Raw genomic sequence first — 26,456 nt, 5'->3', positions numbered from 1 at the left:
AACCTCTTCCATCTGGGTCGTCTTCTTCTGGTGAGCGGTGTTCGGCGGTCTAACAGAAGGAGTCGCCGCCGGCGGTTTAGCCACCGGTTTTGATCCCCCCCCCCCCCCCCCCCTGCGCCGCCGCTGGCACACGTCTCCTCTTCCTCCACCTTCCTTTCTTCTGAATCCGGTCTCCGTACACCAAGGTCACGGTTGCCCGTGACCCGGTGTACGAGACCCGGTATTCAATCAGCATTCCATAGGTATTCATCAGTCCCCCCAGGTGGGGGGGGGGGGGCAGATCGAGAGAGCAAGGGCTAACGTCCGTCGTCATCGAGATATTAGATTGGAATGTGCAAGAATCGAAGCAAGAATCGAAGTGAGCCACCACGAATGTTTGTTTAGCGAGACCCAAACATTTTATAATGGTTTTTGGAGGGGTGGGGGGGGGGGGGGGGGGGAGGGCAGATAGTGGGGCGGCATAGCTCAACAAATCAAAACAATTGTTCATTTTGTGATAAAAGCACCACATTTGGGAGATGTGTTGAAAGATATATTGGGAACAAAACTGGATATTGGGCCATCACAAACTCGCACCCTGTTGGCCGTGGCAGCCATTTTTTAAATACCAGAACCTGGTTGTGGTGTTTATGCCCAAGATAGTGTGCTTGGACCATAATACAATATAAGCACGAAAATAAAATGAATGAATGAATGAATGAATGAATAAAATAGACTGGAGTTTTGATTTTCAGTTTATGCAGGGAATAGAAAATCACTTTTTGGTGTGTTCATCATTAATTGAAACAGAAAGGTGGAAGAGCGCTTTTCTGTGGTGCGATGGGCCGTACAATCAATCGCTGTTGGTAAAACCAATGTGTATTACCTTCCCAATTCAGAGCTATACAACTGATATATCAAACGGCGTGGTGTGTACTGTCCTGTCTGAGTGAAATAATCCCTTTCTGCTATTCGAAAGGAGCCGCCTATGTGGCGACAGCGGGTGTTTCCTCCCACTGGCACACTAGACTAAGTCTCGTAAAAGTGGTATGTTGTGTTAATGTCAGACTGTCAACTGTCACGACGAAGTTGGCCAACTCGACGGTTGCGTTGTAATTTCCCAAATTCCCGACTTACGACGGGTGTGCTCAGATTAACAACTAATAGGTTATACGACGAGAATCAAGTTGTAATAGCGCTCAGACTAGCAATTGGACAGTGACAGCAGAAAGTTGGCCAACTGTGTGCTGGCAGTTGGTAGTTGGACACCAAATAGCCGTAGTTTAAAATTACCTGAGTTGTGGTAAAATCAAGCAGTTCCATGTCCAGCAGCCGCTGATTAAAACGAAATGTAGTGAGGTGTTATTAAAGAGACATTCCTGAGTTTGCAGCAATTTTTAAGATGTTATCGACTAACAGAGACTTTTTGACAATAGTAATTACATATCAAATATATTTTTCTGCATAAAATATTAGTGGCTGTATATTAAACGTGTTTCTAGTCGTTCTAATATTTGTACTTGGTTAAATTTCATTTTATTTCCTAAAAAATATGTTTTCGTACGTACGAAATTATTTGAAGACAAAATCCAGTTTGGGCTTCTTACAAATATTAAGACGATCAGAAACACATTGAATTTTCAGACACTGATATTCTAAACAAGAAAATATATTTAATATGTAAGTTTAATCGTAGAAATATTTTATTATTCGGAAACATATAACAATGCAGCAAACTCGGGAATCTCCCTTTAAACAAGCCCTACCGTTCCCTTTAACATTCAGGAATATGGTTTGTTATAACATAACACTATTGCCCCAAATAGCCAAATCGTGTAGACGCGGACATGAATAATTAATATCAAATTCCTCCTGGGATCGCGGATTTTTTGGTTATTCCGTACGGCAGCAGCCAGTCTGCGAATTTAAATAAATATGTGCACTGGTGCATATATTAATGTAGAACAATTGTTCTCCGTATGCAAAAACAATCACTGGAAGCAATTCTGTGGTGGATCTCTGAAAGCTCTGAAGGGACTTCTTTCGGATCGGTCTGTCGGCTAATTGATATTGTTATATTTTGGGATATTTATTTCTTGTTTTAATCTTAACAAAACAGACCACTAAAAGCCAATTTGAAAGTCGCATGCCGTGTCCAGACCTATGACCATTGTGGCTCACTGTCTCCATTGCCTGTCCATGTGGTTGCACGTTTTAATAGGATTTCATTCAGACCACCTTGGCCAACAACATACCAAATGCTAGTAAACGTACATGTCCTTTGTGGTGTCTTGTTTTGTTTTGTTTCTTTGTTTTGTGTTGTTTTGTTTTGTTTTGTTTTGTTTTGTTTGTTTGTTTGTTTTGTTTAGTTTTTTATTGTTGTTTTGTTGCTGCTACTCCTGTTATTGTTATTGTTGTCGTTGTTCTTTTGTTGTTGTTATTTTATCATTTTTGTTTACGTATTCGTAGGTTTTCTGTTACTGATTTATTATTTTTATTTCTTTATTTGTTCCTTTGTTTTGACCGGGATGGGTGAATTGGCAGAGCAACTAGCGTGGTGTTTTGTCCAAGGAATGTTTGTTTGTTTGACGTCACTCACGCTTATTGTTATAATTAGCGGTTAATAAATATCCAGTAAATTGTACTTCTAATTTACCACATTTGTAAAAACAAATCATTTTGGATCTTTGGTAAAATTGTAGGGTAGTAAAATCGCCGTCTTTCTCTACAAATATCTGAAAGTTAAAAATGTGACACAACTCACATAACAATCAAGTGTGTGTTTTAACAGAGAATATATTTTAGATTATCTTAGTTTGTTACAACTTTCAAAATGTCACTTAAATGGTTTCGTTATTATACATACTGCGTATGTCGAACATTTTAATGTCGGAAACAGGCGTATTTTCCAATTAGGATTTATTTATACACAGCTAATGAGACCGTGTTAATGACATACTATCAGATACACTAATGGTAAGGCCACCCATCTCTTACTAGATTTCTTAATGCCAGGTAACGTCATCAGCTGGTAATATGTGATGGTTATTCTTATAATAAGTAGATAATTTGTTGGTTGGAAATAAACGGGTGAAATTAGAATTAGCGTCATACTGTTGTGTAAATCTCCCTTCAAGAAAAGTAAACACGTGCACTTTTAGTTGACCAATGCCTTGTTTTATTTAGCTAAAGAAACGGCCTGGACATAGCCCAGTTGTAAAGCGATCGCTTGATTCACGGTCGGTCTCGGATCGATCCCCGTCGGTGGGCTCATTAGGCTATTTCTCGCTTTATCTAGTGCACCACAACTGGTATATCAAAGGCTGTGGTATGTGTTATACTGTAGCGGGTTTCCTATCTAAATCTATATCTGAAAATTACCAAATGTTTGAGATCCAATAGCCCGTGATTCATAAATCAATGTGCGCTAGTAGTGTCGTTAAATAAAACAAACTTTAATTTTAGCTAAAGAAGCCGTATGTAGCTGTGTGTCTGCGCCCTTGTTCTTTTGTAACTACATCTTCAGTTATTTATGTCAGGAACCGCCTGACTGTGTTTAAAAGGTCGACATTAAAACTAAATTTGCGAACGTAAAATCAGCGACATACGTCACAAACTCGATAAACAATGGTGATACATGCATTAGTATATTTTTTCTAGATTGTGGGAATTCTCCTTTTGGCATGTTTTCCGGTACATACGCCCTGGGCCGAGTTGCTTGAACCTTAAGTGGATGGGTGCATGTAAACAGAGTACCTTTCTTTACACATGCATAGAGAACGATTGAAGAAACGCTGACGTCATATCTTCTACACTTTCCGTTTTGCTAGCAAGTGTTTTTGTATATATTTTGTAACCAGCATTATAGAGGTATGTTCAGTATGTACAGCGAGCGATCGATGTTGCTTGCAAAACTGTTTTAGCGCCTATTGTTAAATGGATGTGATATGGTAGAAGACGACGGTACCCAATCAAATAATAATTGAACACGCATCAGATATACTAGTTGCGGAACACAAGTAAGGAAGGGAAATATTTTGGAGAACGAAGCTTTAATATCTTTATTAAATAAAATAGGATGCAATTATCATCACGAGAATTCGGTGTCTTCTTAAGAAGCCAAGATTGCTAAGTCATAATCACAGGCAAAGACAATTGACGTTAGAAAATGTGCTCATTTCACTTGCACAAAGGAAAAAAGGGGTTATTCCTAATCAAAGTCTATTCATATTCGTAATACAAAAATATCGCTCAACGAGGGGTTGATCAATCCAGACACAAGCCATAAGCCTGCCCTTAAATTACTTAGGTCTTGATCATTTCAATAGTTCCAGGATTGGAACCGTGTTAAGAGATATCTTTCGTTCCTAGTTGAATAGCATTTGGAAATTATGTTCGATCGCGTCACGTGTAAACGAAATGTAGGAGAGTGGGGTAATTGAGACTTTGTGTCCATACTTAACAAAATGGTTTAATTCGGCTTTGAGAAGTCTCTATAAGCGAGTCGTTTCAAATCGCATGGATTTAACACAACAAAGCAAACAGGAATCCTCGGAAATCTTCGCCTAACCGATTATTGGTCAATTTGGGTAGAGAATATAATTGGAGCGATTTCGATTGTATGTTTCTAGTAAAGTATTGATCTCACGTCATATTACGTTAAGTTTTATTGAAAATGGGAGATGTTCACTAGGGAAAAAATGCGTGGCTGAATATACTTAAGAAAAAACCCACAAAAAACAAATAGCCAACAATCATGGCAGACCAAAAAAACTAAACTATTGGTAAGGTAGAATAGAATTTTAACGGTCTAAGCATAGAAAGCTTTTCTAAAGAATTTCTTTGGGTACTCTGTTTACATGCCTCTATCCAATCAAGGTACAAGTACGTCCATCCAGTTAAAAACGTTAAAATTTGATTTGTTTTTAACGACATCACTAGAGTGCGTTGAGTTATTAATCATCGGTTATTGGAACCGGCGTCGTGGTAGGCCATCGGTCTACAGGCCGGTAGGTACTGGGTTCAGATCTCAGTCGAGGCATGGGATTTTTAATCCAGATACCGACTCCAAACCCTGAGTGAGTGCTCCTCAAGGCTCAATGGGTAGGTGTAAACCACTTGCACCGACCAGTGATCCATAACTGGTTCAACAAAGGCCATGGTTTGTGCTATCCTGCCTGTGGGAAGTGCAAATAAAAGATCCCTTGCTGCTAATCGGAAGAGTAGCCCATGTAGTGGCGACAGCGGGTTTCCTCTCAAAATCTGTGTGGTCCTTAACCATATGTCTGACGCCATATAACCGTAAATAAAATGTGTTGAGTGCGTCGTTAAATAAAACATTTCTTTCTTTCTTTCGGTTATTGGAAGTCAAACATTTGGTAATTCTGACACAGTGTGAGGGAGGAAACCCCCCATATTTGTTCCATTAGTAGCAAGGGATATTTTATATGCACTATTCCACAGACAGGATAGCACACACCACGGCCTTTGATATACCAGTCGTGGTGCACTGACTGAAAAGGGAAATAGCCCAATGAGTCCACCAATGGGGATCGATCGTAGACCGACCTCGCACCAAGTAAGCGCTTTACCACTGGGCTACGTCCCGCTCCCAGCCTTGTCAGTGTCCATCTGTATCCGAAGTAGATTCCATTAATATACAAACCATACGTTTATGCAGCACACAACTAAAACTTCCCTGTTTCGGTATTTTAAAAGTACAGAAAACCAATAGTCGTGCTAGTGTGTCGAGTCCAATCATCACACAGCCTCCGAGCGTGTAACAGGAAGGTAAAACGCACCACAAACTGCGTGTGTTGTCTTGTGTTGCATGCCATGTGCTTTGACCGCGACCCAGAATGTGTATCATTTCGCGCGTCACTGTAACGTGATAGAAAAATGCTTTGAATATCTACAAGAGACCAAAGGTCTCATCATTTTACGGCAGGTGTTTTTACAACTGTCCATGAAATATATTCAAGGTATGCATGTATGTATTGTCTACGGTCAAGGTAATAGTCATCTCGAAAAATACTGGTATGTATATCTGGTATGTACTAGTATATTTCATTTTATGTAGTAAAACATAGACACACACACATACATGCATGCATACATACACACCTCAATACATACATGCATACACATACACGCATGCACGCAAGCACACACGAACGCACACACGCACATGCATACATACATCAATACATACTTACGTACATACACACACATGTGTACACAAATAAATACGTGTTGTGCACATGCTAAAGTTAAACTTAACGTTTGTTTTTGTTTCACGACACCACTAGATCACATTGTTTTATTATTCATTGGCTACTGGACATATAGTCTTGAGAGGAAACCCGCTACATTTTGCCATTAGTAGCAAGGAATCTTGTATATGTACCATCCCACAGACAGGATAGCACATACCATGACCTGTGTTATACCAGACGTTGTGATGATGATGATAACTAGTTTCACGTGCCCATATACCACTAGGGTTTCGAACACGCCCATCCCGAGTCCGACCTCCGATAAGATCGGTGGCCTGACTCGGGATGGAGGGGGGGGGGGGGGGGGGGGGGTGAAAATGGGCAGAATTTTGAAAATAGCAATTAGTAAAAAGGTTAATAGAATAAATAAAAAATTTAAAAAAAGGTTACAAGCCAAAAGTAAAAAAGAATTGACTGCTCGGCCGAATATTTATATAATTTGGAGCATTTTAGAAGGACAGTCCAAAATTAAATAAGAGAAAGAAGAGAGGATCGGACTATTTAATAATATTTTTAAAAAAGAAGTAATTTCGACATAAAATTTTGAACGCAGATCTAAAAGTTTAAAGTCCGATCGATATGTCCACGCGAGTGGCCTCGTTAAGGCCGTTTGGGTGCACAGCTTAAAGGGACGAGATGGGTTGCATCCCGTCAAGAAAACACCTAGATTGACAGTCGATAGACGTTGAAGGTGTAGTGCTGTGCTGAAATACAGATCTTGAGAAGCCGGATCCGTCTGAACGAGAGAGAGTATCAGACTAGGGTATAGTCCAGTCGTCATGGTTTGGTATAGTGGTGCGGACGGGCCCGACTCCGGAGGATACGAGATGGTATCTATAAAGCAAGGTAAAGTCTAGAAAAAGAGTAGTAGGGGCCGACCCCGCTTCCTATTTCTTCTTAGAGTGGGGCGGTCAATCTTCCAGTGCTGCTAGGACAGGCTCGGACATGCAGAGACTAAACGCGAACAACCGTGGCGTTCTGCAGAATGGCCGTCATACGAGTCACGAAAAAAACGAATTCGACAGTCAGACGGAGAAATGACGTGGAGGCAGGGAATCTCGCTAAAAAAGAATCCAACCTGGTGGTGCAGGCTGTCGAAACGAGAAGCGTTCCAGCGTTCAATCAGTTCCAATGGCCGCATACATCTCAGTACAAAACTTCATTTCGCTGACAAAAACAACGAAATGAAGGACCCCCAAGTCGAGCACACGAAAGCACGTGCAGTGTGCACACGCGAAACAAACACGTCTTACCGCGTAGAGCTCCAGACTGGGAATGAGACGTTGTGCACTGGCTGGAACGAGAAATAGCCCAATGGGCTCACCGATGGGGATAGATACTAGACCGATCTGCCGGTCTCTTTGCCACTGGGCCACTTCCCTCCCATACATAAATACATGCATGCAAACATAGATAGATAGATACATATATACATACATACATATATGCATCATGCCTCGATAGCTCAGAGCGCATCGTGGTTAGTCTCGCAATTTACGGGCGATTCGGTGCCACAGGTTCGAGTCCCGGCAACGGTATGGGACAATTTGTGAGGCCAGAAAGGATTTAATTATAACCTGTGCCATTGCGTTAATATCTATGTATGTAACAGTCAACCTCGACATACATACAATATATAGATATTCATACATCAATACATCCATTCATACATACATACATACATACATACATACATACATGTACGTGCGTACATACGCGAGTGCAAGCGTAAAATGTAAAACTTTCTTCCTCTTGAAATAACTGGGCTACATTAGTTTTTTTAGTTTATGATCAATATGACAACGACGCGAAAGCCAAATCCCTCTTCAGTTTGACGTGTTTAAAATGACCGGTGGATTTATTTTAATTACAAAGGCAATCAAACGTTTTATGACAGTGGAGACTCGGCGTCATTCGGGAGATGTCTCATTGATTCCCAATGAAAGCTGCTGCACATCGTCGTTTATCGCCATCATACAGCACCGCCATCTGTAATGGCGGAAACAGGCGCGCGTATATGGGCTGTAACCGACGCTTGTGGTGTTTCGTGGCAACATAAATGTCTCTTCTGCTGGTGCAGTTGGCATGGATATTGTCTTCTCTCCCGAACACACCGATCTTCCATCTCGCAGCGCCGTGATGTAGGAGTTAGTTAAGCGTCCGGACAATGAAATCACACCGAGTAACCGTGCAGGCCGTGCAGTGAGACAAATATACGCCGTGAGTTTATCTCCAGTCCCGGTATCTCGCTATGAAAATCATAACGTCGTAAACCATGGCGGCGCGGTTACACGCTGCAGTATTGAACATGTTGTCGAGCAGTCTCGGGTTGGAAACATTCACACTCGAACGACTAAGATGGAAATCTCAGACTTGAGTGATTTGATGGTCACTTTGATGTAAGCTACTAAAAGTGTTTCCACGACATTTTTAATCTATATTCGTCCTTATTGCCACACGAGGTACAAGCACGCCGTCATGCACACAAACAAGAAAGAAAGAAAGAAATGTTTTATTTAACGACGCACTCAACACATTTTATTTACGGTTATATGGCGTCAGACATATGGTTAAGGACCACACAGATTTTGAGAGGAAACCCGTTGTCGCCACTTCATGGGCTACTCTTTCCGATTAGCAGCAAGGGATCTTTTATTTGCACTTCCCACAGGCAGGATAGCACAAACCATGGCCTTTGTTGAACCAGTTATGGATCACTGGTCGGTACAAGTGGTTTACACCTACCCATTGAGCCTTGCGGAGCACTCACTCAGGGTTTGGAGTCGGTATCTGGATTAAAAATCCCATTCCTCGACTGGGATCCGAACCCAGTACCTACCAGCCTGTTGACCGATAGCCTAACCACGACGCCACCGAGGCCGGTGCACACAAACACTCATAACAGTTATCTGGTCTTGCTGTTCATGATAAGGGTTGACAGCAGAAGTTACTATAAAAAGGCCGTTTGTATCAAAAGGGAACCCATGAATTGGTTTGTAACTCTATAATGAATGTTAAAATTCATATTAAGTTTCAAATCCATACGAACTCGTAAGAATTTTTATTAATCTCAGCGTAAATTTAAAACAAAAAGAAGTTTCTTTACAAATTAACAATCAATTGCTTAATCCAAATTACCTTTTTTTTAAATACAGAGATTAATGCAACTGATGGAACAGCCCAAGGTGCCAATTCTGCCTTTTGTCTCGGTGTACTGCATTATTGATTACTTAAATAACAATTCAGGTGAACTTGTATACCGTGGCTGTTCCAGCATTTTGTCATTTGATGATAATTTTCTAACATTTTTAGTTTTATGTCAGTTCATCGGTTTCCTTTTGCCGCAAACGGACTATATAGTGTCAAGTTCGAAAGACGTCGGGATGGTGGTAATACAAACGTCGATGTTGGTTCAGACGATGGAGCGTTGATTCAAGAAAAGACAACTTCAAGTTACGAGGACGGGTTATAGTTCAGTAGTAGAGGGCTTGAATGAGGCGCCATGGTTCTCAGGATCGATTATCCTCGATGGACCCGGGGTTTTTTCCGTCCCAACCAGTGACCCACGACTAGTACATCAAAGGTCATGGTATGTACTGTCCTGATTATGGGAAAGTGCATATAAAAGACCCCTTGATGTTTTATCAATTGCAGTACCATATGTGGCGAAAGGTCCTCCCTCTCTCTCTCTCTCTCTCTCTCTCTCTCTCTCTCTCTCTCTCTCTCTCTCTCTCTCTCTCTCTCTCTCTCTCTCTCTCTCTCTCTCTCTCTCAGAGTTCCCACAAAATAACAGATCACATCTAATGTGTTACGTGTCCACTTGTTCGTATGCAAAAACTCTGCAAAGAAAACGAGACTTTGACAATGACAGCGTTGTGAAACTGTTGCTTATTTAGCTTTGTTCAGTATTACACACTATTTAAAGGGACATTCCCGAGTTTGCTGCATTGTAAGATGTTTCCGACTAATAAAATATTTATACGATAAAACTTACATATTAAATATATTTTCTTGTTTAGAATATCAGTGTCTGTATATTCAATGTGTTTCTGGTCGTCTTAATATTTGTAAGAAGACCAAACTGGATTTTGTACGAAAACATTATATATTAGGAAATAAAATGAAATTTAACCTAGTACAAATATATATAAGAACGATCAGAAACACGTTTAATATACAGCCACTACTATTTTATGCAAAAATATATTTGATATGTAATTACAATCGTTAAAAAGTCTCTTTTGGTCGATAACATCTTTAAAATTACAGCAAACTCAGGAATGTCCCTTTAATATAACACTACAGTGTAAAAATCACCGTTTGGTACACATTTCTCTTTGTTTAAAAAAAAAGAAGTTTTTATATAAATGCTACGTAGGCCTGTGTAGTGATATATTACTAGTACTGAACTCAAAGGGCATCTAACCGGTCATGTGTGTTATAATGTATTGTTATTGTATGAAGACTAAGGTATTGTTTCAGTTAATAGGAAATAGCATGACTCTTCTAATAAATATTCATCTTTCTTTTTCTATGTAATTTGTAGTATTTTAAAGTGTCACATATAATATATACTGATGGAAAGAAATACGGGAACACTTCTACCCGAGTAGTTAGGCTAGTATACAATACAGAAATGTAATGTGGGTCTGAATATCAGTACCGTACTGTGCAATGACTGCCAGTAACAGTAACACGGTTAATTTCCACACACTGTTGATAGCAATAACTATTTTACTGTTACTATTTATTTATTTATTTATTTATTTGTTTCCCTTATTTGTTTCCATCAGGGTCGGTTGGTTTATTGCGATTGGGCGCAAGCGTTTTGAAAACATACGCATCGCATTGCAAAATAAATTTGAAAAAAGCCGCACCATGAAACCAAAAATGTCAGTACTGGTTGGACTAAAATAAACATTATACATTACACACGCACATTACACACGCACGCACGCACGCATACATACACAAACACACAGACACGTACACACAAACACACACAAATACAGACGGAGAGAGAGAGAGAGAGAGAGAGAGAGAGAGAGAGAGAGAGAGAGAGAGACATACACACACAGACACAGATACACACAGACACATACACAGACACACAGAGAGACAGACACAGATACACACGCACACACACACACACACACACGCACAGACACACATACAGACACACAGACAGACACACACAGAGTGAGAGACTCACAGACATACACACACACAGACACGCGCGCACGCACACACACACACACACACACATACACACAGACATATATGGTCGAAGCACATTAAGCGATGCTAATAATAAAGAAATATTTACTTATGTTCAAATATATATACAGAGATTATTATACGTACTGATTTTATAAAACGAGTGTCAGGTTTATTGTATTGTAATACATGAATTCTGATAAGAGTTTCGTAAGATCAGTACGATTTCTTTATTATCCACATTATCCAAACTATTATTTTTATGAATACCACGCTTGGACCATGTCAAAACGTTTAAAATGTAACTAAAAAGAGATGATGAAACGACGTAATTTTCCGACATGACGTCATTTTTTATAAGCGTTTACACTGAGGAAGCCACATTAAGTTATGACTCGCTTCACAAAATTACGTCATTCGTGGTGCACGTGAAATCATTGGATACGTTTCGCTCGTTGGATATGTTTTTAAACAACTCGTAAGATAAATGGTATCAAAGAGAAACTCATGTATTATTATCTATGTATACGTGTACTTTATATTTACAGCTATGTAATAATATAGGTCGCCAAGTATATTGTATGGATATAGAAGAGGGCCTCGTAAGTTGTGATTTTTATAAGCGTTTACAAGGGAGAAGCCGCATTAAGTTATGACATCATTTCCCAAAATGACGTCATTCGCTGTGCATGTGAAATCATTATGACACATATGGGTCACACTGGTTATATTTCCCTGAATATCTCGAACCATGTGGATAATAATAATTCATATATTTCTTTTGTGGACACATACTGGCCGCAAATGTATTGTACCCAGTCCAGACGCTTTTATTGAAACTAACGTATTTCGATTGTTTTTAGCCGAACGCGCTGCATCCAGTATATATGAGCCTTTACTCTATTCCGTTTTCCTTCTTGCGTGTTGCTACATGTATGTAATAATATATTTCTTTTGTCGACACATATAGCATGCCACCATAAAACTCAATTTTCGTCCAGGTCAAAGCTCGTGACGTTACTTCCCGGCCTACTGACGGACAACTTAAAATGATTTTATATTTCCTGCAACAACCCATAACCAGACCTGACACCATCCTTCTCTGTGTCACATTGCGTGCACGTGCCCATTTATCCACCCTGCATGGCTGGCGGTAAATTATCTACCGTCGTACACGGGTCATTATCATAGGCCAATCACTAAATGCGAGAGTCGTATTTATTTAACAGCCACATCAAAGTGCGGATATCGGAGTGTTGAAGCGTTATTTTAGAACCATTCCGAACGCGAGAAATGGGTGAGAATTGATGTGTTGATTACATCAAACAACTACAAGAGGTGTCATTGTTCTGCTGATGAGCTGACGCGACAGAGGTGTTTTTCCTTATTAAAGTAAATAGATGATTTTTATCGTTAAGCCCACGGGGGGTTTGGTCGAGGCAGCGATTAAAGTGACAGATCCTAGTTTTTAAACACTACTGCGCATTTTTCACTATTAAAGCATGCTTTTGATAATTCAAATGAGACATTACTTAGATTTTATTGTTTAGATTATACATCTGCGTACAGCCGAGGTGTTTCTGGTCATCCTGGTCTTTCCAATACCACGAAATGCATTTTTCAAATATTTCAAAACGCAAGCGCGTCTGAGAAATATCTGTTAGGGAAATGAGCTCTGGTCTATTTTTAAGGATATTTTACAGTTTCAGCGACATAGACTCTTGTTTAACTTTATACTAACGTTATCCAAATGTGTTACAGATTTTACGATTAACCAAACAGTATAAATTTTCACAGGTTGAAGCTAGGAACTGCGACCATGGATTTAACACGTATGTCTTCTGTCCAGCTAATAGCTAGTGAGTTACCGGCCATGAGGGAGCAGTTTTTAAAATAAATAACCACTGCTAGGTTCAGGGATCGTATCACAGTACTGGTTCCTACCCATATCGAGGTTTAAAGGCTAAAATGTCCATTGACTTAATACGATCGATTTGTTAATGAAAATATTCAATTGTTTGGCTTAAATTTTATTACCGGAAGTAGTATTATTGCATAACAGAGAGCAGTATTATTGCATAACAGGGAGATGTCAGGTCAGTACACCGACTTTTATCTCACTAGTAACTAACCACTAACCCACTGCCCTGGACAGACAAACCAGAGAGCTGAAGTGTGTGCCCAGGAAAGTGTTCTTGAACCTTAATTGGATATAAGAACGAAAATAAATTGAAACAAACAAGAACGGCTGAACAGTTTAGTGGCAGAGGTATGTGTAAAATCACAAAATTTACTTTTCTGCATAAAATCGTAGCTGCATTATGTCCATTGTACCCTAAACCTGTTCCCCTGCGATTCGAACCTATACCCTATGGCTTGACCACTTCGCCGCCGAGGTCGCTACGTTGATATGAAACAACCTCTAGATATGAAGGGCAGGAACCCTTGCATTGGTTACACTGTCAGTGTAGACAAGATCATCCATAATTCATACTCCCTTGTAATGAGTTGGCCATCTTATTTCTAATAAAGATTGCATTTTTGCTTCATTAGATCACCGTAAAGAGAGGATAGACTCTTGTGTGGGATTTAAGTGATAAACCAGAATAATCAAGTCACCGCCTGTAATGGTCGTTTTACGGTGACCTCTGTGAACACATCTCCATTACAGTGCACGTTTTAATAACACGACGGTTGGGCCTCTTTGTTGTTCTGGATAGCCCACCAAGGAAGAATGGTAAGGCGTCTGCGGCTTGAGTTTTGGGCACATACAGCATGTACGGTTATTTCCTTGGGGCTGGCCGCAACCGCAAGAGTTTTGCAAACGCACGCATCGCACGTATTCAATCTAGATGTTCTCATTGAAAATAATGTTTTTCTAAAAAAAAAATTCAGGATCGTACGCACGCGCTGCATCCAGTATATATGAGTCTTTACTTTGATTCCGTTTTCCTTCTTGTGTGTTACTACAGATAAAGATTCGGATTTAAGACTACACTCTTCCTGTTCTTATTCCTCCTCACCATCTATATCGTCATCATCTTCTTCTTCATCATCTTGTTGTTCTTCGTCTTCTATAATTATCATCATTACCATCATCATTCTTGCCATTATATATTGTTATAATACTGTCATCATTATCACACTATCATCATCATTATCAACGTTATCGTTATCGTCAGTATCATCATTATGACATGCATTATAATTATAGTCATTAATATCTACTTGCTATTGTGATAATGATGGGTGTGATGATGATGATGATGATGATGATGGCGGTCTTGATGATGATGATGACGACTATGACAATTATGGTTGTGGTAGTGGTGGTAGTGGTGAAGTGTCCAATAGTGCAAAGCGTCAGTCGGAAAGCTGTCCCTAAGGCACGATTATTGGTTTTGTGTCGGCTTTCGTGTGATTATTTTTAGTATTTTGTTTTGCTATATAGTCAAATGACATGTGGACGTTTTTTAGCGCCTTGAAATGTAATCCAGATGGATCATCTGAACTATATGACAGATGTAGCTATCTCTAAGGACAGTTAACCAAATAAAAACCGTATTGGTTATTTATAGTATTACCAAGAGAGGAAAATAAACTGTGAAGAAATCGCAGGAAATTACAGTGAGTGATGTGTCTTGCTTGTTGCGGTATTACGGTGATACCACTGAAGTTTACAAATATGAAAAAGGAAAACAAACTGATCTTCTTTACGAAAAAAAGCGCCAGCAAACAAACATAATTGTATTTAAAACGAGAGAGAGAGAGAGAGAGAGAGAGAGAGAGAGAGAGAGAGAGAGAGAGAGAGAGAGAGAGAGAGAGAGAGAGAGAGAGGGGCGTGAGAGAGAGAGAGAGAGAGAGAGAGAGAGAGAGAGAGAGAGAGAGAGAGAGAACGACAGAGAGAGACAGACAGACAGACACACACACACACACACACACACACACACACACACACACACACACCAGGCTTTATAAGTTCAGCCGATGGTCTGGATAATCAGAAAACTATTCCAGGACACGTTTGCCAGACAGTTCTGTCCAGGACAGGGAAACAACTGATTCCGTTGTGTTGGACAATTACATGTGATTAGAAACTCTGAGAGGTGACGTCCTTGACAAGTGGCACTAGATGTAAGCTGCCACCCTGCCATCATGCAATTAACCACAACCCCATTAGTCTCCTTCGTAAGGCAGCCGGCTCGTTCCGTCTGTCGCAATCTGACCCCGGGGGTGAACTCTTTCCATAGTAATGACCGGGATAATCGACTTTATATTGATGTGTCTACGTACTAGTATGGCATTTGCATATTTGCGTGTACCGTTGCATTGTGGTATGACATTATCTGGTGATGCACTGGTGGCGTCTAGTTACTTATTGACCACAAACAGATGATGATGATCCGTGATATTTTGTCTCGGCTAGTAATTTTGTCTAAAATTGGATTTTACCACAAAGACCTGCCGTTTTCGAGTTGTCACCGGAGTGACGTGGATTGATTTATTTTAAAGTGGTTATGACATATGGCGAGGTGTAATAATATGTATGAGGTAATTCATATATGACGTAATTTGACGAAATGCCTCTTTCTTAGATGTGGCACCGCCGTCTCTTTAGTGTTTGGGAGCCGGTTTTAGTTTGTTTAACGACACTGTTAATACTCAGTAACAGATAGTTTATATCATATTTCACACAAATATAACAACATATACTACGGTTTTGAAATATCAGCTATGAGATGAGAAAACCCCCAATAAGGATTGGGTCTGCTGGAGGGATTCAATTACACGACATAAACACCTCAGTCGAGCCCTCTACCGACCACAGCACATTTCATGTCTATATGTTTACCCACAGACAGGGTAGCACATGCCACAGCCTTTGAAATATCAATCGTGGTGCACTGGCTGGAACGAGAAATAGCCCAATGGGATTACCGACGGGGATCGATCTCAGATCGACTGCGCAACAAGCAGCCGCTTTGTCACTGGGCTACGTACCGCCCCTGTCTAGGGAAGAAACCCACTGGCGTCATATTAGGCGAGCGGTAAACACCACCCCAAAATATATCTACGTCGGTCAAGGTCAGCATCAGAATTTGAGAGATCAAACTGAAATTACTGCCCACGTCACATGTTATACAGTTTATCATTGCTCACAGTATGAAAATATTTAGGCCAGGGAATCCAGTTGGCTTTGTAGTTTCGTGATTCATTATGCATATAAGTTGAAGTGCATACAATTTTAAACTGCTTGCGATTTAATTTTCATTTTAAACTGAAATTATGTCTGATGGCATACAGTTATGTCCAATACTGACTTATACCTAACCTTGGACATTCGCATTAAAGTGTTCTATGTTACAAGTCTAAATCTCAAACACCGTTCAGTACATACATTCATATATCTACTGATGGCTTAATGTTTTAAATTGACCGATTTATTTTTTTAAATCATTAATCCAAGTAAAAAAAAAAAAAAAATGTTATCCAGAAATCCGATTCCATATAATATGATTATGCGAACACGATTACTCACAAATAATTATATTTGTTTCTTTTGTAACCCAATCGTCCGATTGAAAATTTGTTGTATTGTGGTCTAGTGACTAATATAAATACCTCGGGCAAATTACTGCTTTCTAAGAAATGTGCTTCCGCCCATTCAGTAAGTTCGTCACACTGCTTCTTTCTTTATCTCAAGGATATTGATTAGATGTCGACGAGTATCGAAAGAGTTGTCATAACTTTGACCCCGTCTATAGAGATGTTACCGAACCGAATAACATTTTGAAATTTCCTTTTAATTTTAGACCGCACTTGTTTTATGGTTATCCCTCGGTGCGAAAAGCGTACGGAGAGAGGCCGCTTTATGGCAGACCGGGATGATGATGAATAATATTGGATTCGCGTTTTAGTAGTCGCGTTAGCTCGCCATACATCTATAAATTTCCTAGACGTGTGGGAGTAAAAGGGAGATAAGGGATAGCGTAAGGGGTGTTCGTGTCCTGGGCAATATATTTCGCTGAGATCCTTAAGAGATGAAAATGTATTAAATATGGTCGGGCTGCTGGTGCTCTCTTGCACTTGCCTGTGCTGGTGATCCCTCCTCTCACCAACCCCAAACCCTTTCTTGTCCTGAACGTAGGAGCCGGCACGGGTCGACACCTGCGCCCATGACAGACGTGCGCTACAACAGCCTGCTCTGAATGTGCACGTTAAACCCTATGACCTGACCTGACCTGTTTCTTTACGCAATAAAATATTTTTATAATTTAGGGTCCCGCTAAAGTCCCTAATACTTTCTTACTTTGATACCCCATAAGGTGACATTTTGGAGAGGGAGTAAATATTTAAAAGTTATTCGCTTGAAATAGTCAATTGCAGTTTAGATCAATAGGGGCCGGATCTGGATCAGTCGGTAGAGCGCTCACCTGAGGTGCTTTGATCGTTCAGTCGAACCCCGCCAGGCTGCCCATTCTCTGATTGAGTTTTACCCCGTTCCAACCACTGCCCCATGATTGGTATATCAAAGGTCATGGTATGCGCTGTTCTGTCTGTGGGAAAGTGCATATACATAATTCCTTTCTGCCGATAGAAAATGTTGAGGGTTTCCTGTGAAGACTATATGTCATAATTATCTAATGTTTCACATTCAAAAGCAGTTTTGTAGATTAATGTATCTGAAATATGTCTATTAGTTCTTGTTATGTGTAAAGTTTAATAAAGTTTAATCGGGTTATGTACAAATTTCTCCTTTTCCCCCCATTTCATCTTCTTTTTCTTCTTCGTCGTCTTTTTGGTTTTTCATCATCATCATCATCATCATCATCATCATCATCATCACCACCATCACCATCATCATCACCATCTACCTCATTATCAATACCATTTGCCATTACCTCCACCATTATCTTCACATCATTACTACTATCATCATCTTCTTCGTCATCGTCGTTGCTATCACCTTCATCACTACCATCACTACCATGGCTACCACTATTTCCATCACTATCATAACTAATATTAAATAACAGCATTCCATTTGTTTATATCTATAATTATTGAAGTCATTTTGGACAGGAGCAAGTACTGGGACGCGAACTTGTATACTTGCTTTATTCGTAGTCGATCTTTGTAAAACTTTAACCGTGTGTGTGTTAACGTGTAAACATATTAATAACAAACATTTCTATGTCAACTGTATTTGCGACTATACTTTGCTGTCATTGGAGTTTTAATATAGTGTCACGTTTTTGTATAGCTCAAATATATTAAATGATGATGATGATGGTGGTGGTGGTGATGATGACCATGATGGTGATGATGATTGTGGTGATGATGGTAATAATGGTGATGATGGTTATGATGATGATTTTCATGATGATGATGGTGGTGGTGATGATTATGATTATGAGCATGGTTGTTGTTTTTGCTTGTGGTGGTACTGGTGTTCTTGTTGATAAAAGTATTATGTTTTGTTATTTGTATTATTATTAATTGATTGATTGATTGATTGATTGATTGATTTATTTATTCTTAATTTCTTTTCAGATAAGCTGAAATACAAACAAGAGAATGAGACAAACATGGTATGTATAACATTACAATAATCAGCAACAATCGATACCTGGTGTAAGTGCTACTTGTTTTCAAAGGTCATTTCTACATACATATTCACATACACATACACATACACATACACACACAAATACTCATATACACATACACATACACATACACACACGCACGCACACACACACACACATACACACACACACACACACACACACACACACACACACACATATAGATACATATAATATATTGAACTAAATGAGAAAAATAACCTTTTTTAAAACCATTAATGATAAAGTGTAGGTTTACTATTTGTGTTGTAAGGTGTATTATATACCTTGGCCAGTCCTTCGATCATATTCAACAAATTCACGAATACTCCAGAGCTCTAGGTGTCCATCAAAGAAGATGTTTTACATGTGTTGACAGAAAAGGACTGCCCTGAATCTGAAAATTGGCAGTCAGAAAAACGCTGACATTAGAATCAGAACATGAATCTTAAGTGTGTTGATGTTGGAGTCAGAACATGAATCCGATGTTTCTGATGCTAGAGTCAGGACATGAATCTGAGGTTTGTTGATGTTAGAATCAGGACATAAATCTGAGGTTTGTTGATGTTAGAATCAGGACATGAATCTGAAGTTTGTTGATGTTAGAAGCAGGACATGAATCTGAGGGTTATTGATGTTAGAATCAGGACATGAATCTGAGGTTTGTTGATGTTAGAAGCAGGACATGAATCTGAGGGTTATTGATGTTAGAAGCAGGACGTGAATCTGAGGTTTGTTGATGTTAGAATCAGGACATGAATCTGAGGTTTGTTGATGTTATAATCAGGACATGAATCTGAGGGTTATTGATGTTAGAATCAGGATATGAATCTGAGGTTTGTTGATGTTAGAAGCAGGACATGAATTTGAGGGTTATTGATGTTAGAAGCAGCACATGAATCTGAGGTTTGTTGATGTTAGAATCAGGACATGAATCTGAGGTTTGTTGATGTTAGAATCAGGACATGAATCTGAGGTTTGTTGATGTTATAATCAGGACATGAATCTGAGGGTTATTGATGTTAGAATCAGGATATGAATCTGAGGTTTGTTGATGTTAGAAGCAGGACATGAATTTGAGGGTTATTGATGTTAGAAGCAGGACATGAATTTGAGGGTTATTGATGTTAGAAGCAGCACATGAATCTGAGGTTTGTTGATGTTAGAATCAGGACATGAATCTGAGGTTTGTTGATGTTAGAAGCAGGACATGAATCTGAGGTTTGTTGATGTTAGAATCAGGACATGAATTTGAGGTTTCTTGATGTTAGAAGCAGGACATGAATCTGAGGTTTGTTGATGTTAGAGTCAGGACATGAATATGAGGTTTGTTGATGTTAGAAGCAGGACATGAATCTGATGTTTGTTGATGTTAGAATCAGGACATGAATCTGAGGTTTGTTGATGTTAGAATCGGTAAATGAATCTGAGGTTTGTTGATGTTAGAAGCAGGACATGAATCTGAGGTTTGTTGATGTTAGAATCAGGACATGAATTTGAGGTTTGTTGATGTTAGAAGCAGGACATGAATCTGAGGTTTGTTGATGTTAGAGTCAGGACATGAATATGAGGTTTGTTGATATTAGAGTCAGAACATGAATCTGAGGTTTGTTGATGCTAGAGTCAGGACATTAATTTGTTGTACACACACACACACACACACACGCACACGCATATGCACATGCACATGCACATGCACATACACGTACACAAACCAAAACAATCAACCACATACACACACATGCACACATACGAGTGTATACACATACCACAGATATATGTGTACATATACCATATCACTGATTATTAGTAGAAACAGTAGTAGGTGTAGTAGTAGCAGTAATAGTAGTTGTAGTGGTAATGGTAGTAGTAGTGGTAGTAGTAGTAGTTGTAGTAATAGTAGTGGTAGTAGTGGTGGTGATGGTAGTAGTAGTAGTAGTAATATTAGTAGCAGTAGTAGTGCTAGTGGTAGTAGAGGCAGTGGTGGTAGTGGTAGTAATTATAGTGGTAATAATAGTAGTAGTAGTTGTTGTAGTAGTTGTAGTGGTGGGAGAATAATGGTAGTAGTAATAGTAGCAGCAGTAGCAGTAGTAGGGGTAATAGTAATAGTAGTAGCATTATTAACATTATTTAATAATGTTATTGTAATTATTAATTTATTATTAGTATCAATATTGTTATTGTTATTATTATTATTATTATTATTATTATTATTATTTAAGCTGTATAGCTTATATACATTTAATGTTAACCTACTGCGACTGTAGAGAAATATAACTCTCCATAGTACTGGAAGTCCCGGCATGTCTGTGAGAACAAAGCCCTCCAACCATCCACACTAGGTGAACTCTGACTCGGTCCTTTGCACGGTAAGGTTAAAGTAAAGTTTGTTTCATTTAACGACGCCACTAGAGCACATTGATTTTTTTATCTTATCATTGGCTATTGGACGTAAAACATATGGTCATTCTGACACTGTTTTTAGAGGAAACCCGCTGTCGCCACATAGGCTACTCTTTTACGACAGGCAGCAAGGGATCTTTTATTTGCGCTTCCCACAGGCAGGATAGCACAAACCATGGCCTTTGTTGAACCAGTTATGGATCACTGGTCGGTGCAAGTGGTTTACACCTACCCATTGAGCCTTCCGGAGCACTCATTCAGGGTTTGAAGTCGGTATCTGGATTAAAAATCCCATGCCTCGACTGGGATCCGAACCCAGTACCTACCAGCCTGTAGACCGATAGCCTAACCACGACGCCACCGAGGCCGGTCCCTTTGCACGGAGCCATCAAACCATACAATTAATGTCCAGCCAATTAAAACCTCAAACGTCTGCGAGATACAGTCTTCTGATAAGGATTGTTATTTAATGCTGCTGGTTTTGTTGATGTTGATGCTGTTGTTGAAATCAGTAGTGCTGGGACGGTCTTGGTGATCGCAATAGTTATCATTCAATTGGTGTGGTGATGTTGTCTGTTAGTTTTCGAACTAGTACCGATGTAAATTGGTGATGGATGTAGTGGTTTTTGATGATATTGATGGTGGTGGTGATGATGATGATGATGATGATGATGATGATGATAATGGTTGTGGTGGTGGGTGATAGATGGTGTGATGATGGTGATGGGTGGGGTCTGGTGGTGGTGGTTATATTGATGGTGGTGATGGTGGGTGGGTGGTGGCCGTGATGATGGATTGGCCGTGATGATTGTGTGTTCGTGGTGGTAACGATGATGGTTACGAATGTGTTTGTGATGGGAGTCATAAAGATGGTGGTGGTGATAGGATTTAGGATTTTGTTAGTGGTGAATATGTTTGTGGTAGCGATATCTATGGTCGTGGGTGAGGTGATGGGGCTTGTGATAATGATGATGGTGTTAGAAGTATAGGTTGTGGTGGAACTGACAATGGCGGCTGTAATGATGATGGACATAGTTCTGTTGGAATATTTTAGATTTTAAAAAAGTAAAATATAAGGTTCAAAATGTATTTCTTTCCATCGAATCTTCCACGTGTCTTCTTGGACATTCAACTGAAACTGTTTCACATCGCGGAGAGCAAATAACGCATCATTTGATCAATAGCCTCACAATGGGACCTGTCAGGACAGGTCGCCTACCAATTTTGTACAAGTACACGAGATGACTCTCAGAAAAGAGGAATTCCACTTTTAGAGAATCTCAGGTTTGAGTATATAATTACTCCTAAGGCAATAAATACTGAAGGTCTTTTCAGCAACATGCCAGCGCATACTCTGCTAGCCGTAATTCCTTCGTGCTGGGTTAGACTGCCGAGTGTTCTCTAAGATCGCCATGCTCAGCTGTGTAACGCTATCTTGCAGGAAGTTTCCATCGATCAGCTGAAAGGTTGAGGATACGTATTTTCGGCAATGGCCTTACGTCGAAGGAGCGAAATTACTTTGAGATCAATTGCTATCATACAAATTTGTGTCCGCTTCTTCGGATTTTTCGTCTATGCATGCCTGATTTAGCGTCATAAGTAGCTATTATTGGCCGGACGGCAAGAGAGCCCCGATTCTAAATAAGCGACGTATGTTAGAATGAACCACACAGTTTGCCCGTAATCGCGCATTATTGTCGCCGATTAGATTAGGCACGAAGTCGCGGTAGGCGGTCCGCGTTTTAGGGCCATCCTGCCGTGTTCTTAATGTCACAAAGTGGATAAAAGTGGCATTGGCATTGTCACCGTTGAAAACATTAGAGGACTAAGATGTGACGTCTTAGCTTTGATGGAAACAAAACACGCCCAAAACGAAACTGAAACTAAGTGAGTGGTATTAAGAAGCAGGCCTGCATCGAATCGAGAGTAAGACGAATAACGCTGCCAGTTTCATTTACAGGTGATTCTCAACTGGTAAACATTGTTCGCCATACTGGATGCCGGGTATTATTTAATGTATATATCGCCTTGGAGGTGTGGGCGGCAATTTTGTTTTCGGTTCACGCCTCAACAAGACGAGTAACGTGATCAGTGACATTTATGCCAAGTTATAGGTGATTTTCAGACTGTAAACACTCTTGACTTAAGAAATTTCTGGAATTATCGTCCTCGAGATATGGGAGGCAAATTGTTTTCAAAATACAGCACCCACGCAGTTTAACAATCCTGGGCATAACCTTGCTGCGTGTTTCCCGATTTGCCGACGTACATCGGTAGATTTACTGTCGCAAATTTAGTTTTATTGGCGACGCGATAGCATAATATGTGCGCTAGTGAAATTGTATTCATGATGTCATTACAAAGAAACCTTTTTGTTGCTTAATTTATGACGTAGTTCAACTTCGAAAATGTGCGGCCGGTAAATAGCAGAACTTACCACCCTACATTTTAGTAGGGATCCAATCGGATTCGTTCTAATAAACGTTGATTTAGAATTCGGCTTTATTTGTATTATAAATGAATCCCTTCAATCTACCAGACGTATGAATAACGTAATTCTGGCAGCTGATTTATTCTAGACATAATTCCATACAAATTTCTTTCATTTCATTTCAAGATTATTACGCTGTCCTTTGCACGCACCTGAACTGTCTGGGCCCTCTATCCAGGACATTGGGTTAATCCTTAAACCGGAATCTTATCTTTGAGATCCTACCATATGATAAAAGTCAGGTTTTTGATGCCGACAAATCAGAAATCGCCAAAGCAGTTCTCGTTTCCGTCGAGAGTACTCGTATATCTGCGATATATGCACGAAAACCTATTTTCCTGTCGATGGCCGATATTTTGGTTTTCTTGGCACATTTTGTTTTAATCCTCCACGTCGCGTGATGAAATTGGTGTCGTGGAAATAGAATACAGGAAACGACATTAGTCTGGTCGACTTTGCAAACCGACGACGATTTTAATCCAGGATAATTAATCTAAAACTAATATTGAACCGAGAAAGCTAACATATCGGTCTTCGTCTGGAAAAACGGGCTTGCGCTCAAATATCGCAGAAAGATAGGAACTCTCGTCAGAAACAAGAACTGCCCCGATTTATTAGCACCAATGGTCGACATTTAACGTACGTCGGCATGGCAGAGATATGCACCTGAATTGAATTGTTAGTAGTTGAGGATTTGAACCCAGTACCTAACAGTCTGAAGACCTGTGGCTTAACTAGGTAGTTCTTCTCAGGCCATATGTTTATGAAACCTTGTAAGTCTAGACTAGCTTTTAATAAAGTATTCAGACTGTAACGCTATGGAAACGCAGTATTCTTGTGACGTTATTGGAATTTTGTGTCCAAAGTTTTACAAGCTCGGGCCCAGAACTAAAATACATTGCCAACAGTATAAATAAATTCGTTCCTAGTTTAGTATTCATTTTCATCTCAGTTTATAGTGGAGTTTACATTCAAGTATGCAGTCCTGGACATACTTCTCAACTATCTTGGTTTGTTTTCTGTTTGAGACAGCTTTCATTGCACAAAGTGCCAGCCGCTACGTTAAAGGGGCCGATTATATTTTACAAGTCTTCAGTAGGCCATGGATACCATCAGATCACACAGGTGAATGGGTATAAGGCCAATACACTCAATTATCTCTCACTAACCTACTAGCCTCGGCAGACAGAAAGATAGTTCTAGCGTGTGCCCTGTACAGCGTGCTTAGACCTTAAGTGGATATAAGCATGAATATAAATTGAGGTGAATAAATGAATGTTGCTATCAATCGGAAGGTGCATCACCTAGTCGTTCTGCTTGTGTACAAATGTCAATACGGTTTATTAAACGTCATCACTAGTGCACATTGATCTTTTAATCGACTATTGGATGTCAAACATTTAATAATTCTGATAGACAATCTTAGAGGAAACCCGCAGCATATGTCCATTAGCAGCACTGTATTATCTGTACGCACCCTCACTTGCTGATGTAGTACGGTACTTGTCGTGTTATGGGCAATGCCGTGACGTGCTCAGTAATAGAATCGATAACTAGTGTGACAGCTTCTATAACGGTACCGCCAAAACGAGGCTTTATCACAAAATGACGTCAATCAAACGTCAGAGATTCATTTCAATTGACACGTGCCAATTTTCGAAATATCAGTATTTAGTGAAGACGTTAAAACCGAAGCACTATTAGTTACCATTGTTGTAGTTAATCGAAAACATTTAGCTATGACAGCAGGATTTTATTGTGTCATCTGAACGTAGATATATGACGATGGAAACAACAGACAGCCACTAATAGAAAATTTCGAATATTGGTCTGCGTGACACTTTTCTAATTATATATGTCCCAAAAAGGAAACTCGAAAGGTACAGTTATACAATGTTGAAAAACCGGTTAGCATCCGGCTCTGTTGAGTGAGTGACCTACTCGGGACGCCTCGGTCAATTTCGCACATCACCACCTGGCATGCACGACAGTGAGCGATATTATGGAGCCTCGGTATATTTGAATGAATGAATGAATGAATGAATGTTTAACGACACCCCAGCACGAAAAATACATCGGCTATTGGGTGTCAAACTATGGTAATGCAAATAAATAAAGTGATGATCAACATCAATATAAAAATTCAAGACTTAAACAAAAACAGTGTAAAGAACTGTACAAAAACACAAATATCACAGAAATTTACGGATACTGAATTTTACTCAAAACTTCAATTTTGTGCTGTATTGGCCATTCTCTAAGAGAATGTTACACCCCTGCACCACGGTGAGGTTACAGCACACGCAGGGGCGGTATATTTGAAGTCCTGTTTCCACGTGGCTGGCTGTACCAAAACTAAATACAGCAGCATAGAGATAGCAGTATACAGTTAGCTCCCTTGGGTACCCACTTGAAAATTCACAAATAACTGTAGTCTTCTGTCATAATGCAACCTTTTCTATT

The 26,456-nt window shown here is 39.7% G+C and overlaps 1 protein-coding gene across 1 annotated transcript in view; it reads left to right on the top strand.

The window, feature by feature from the left end:
* The window catches only part of LOC121381398 (5-hydroxytryptamine receptor 1D-like), a 106,073-nt gene that overhangs the window by 41,199 nt on the left and 38,418 nt on the right, over window positions 1-26,456 (top strand). The window contains exon 2 of the mRNA XM_041510689.1: window positions 19,026-19,063. The gene's annotated coding sequence lies outside the window, so the exon portion shown is untranslated. The remainder of the gene's footprint in view (window positions 1-19,025; window positions 19,064-26,456) is intronic.

This window comes from Gigantopelta aegis, chromosome 9 (genome assembly GCF_016097555.1).
Source record: "Gigantopelta aegis isolate Gae_Host chromosome 9, Gae_host_genome, whole genome shotgun sequence".
NCBI lineage: Eukaryota > Metazoa > Mollusca > Gastropoda > Neomphalida > Peltospiridae > Gigantopelta > Gigantopelta aegis.
Note: the sequence above shows the minus strand (reverse complement) of the source record. Positions and strands in the feature narration are given on the sequence as shown.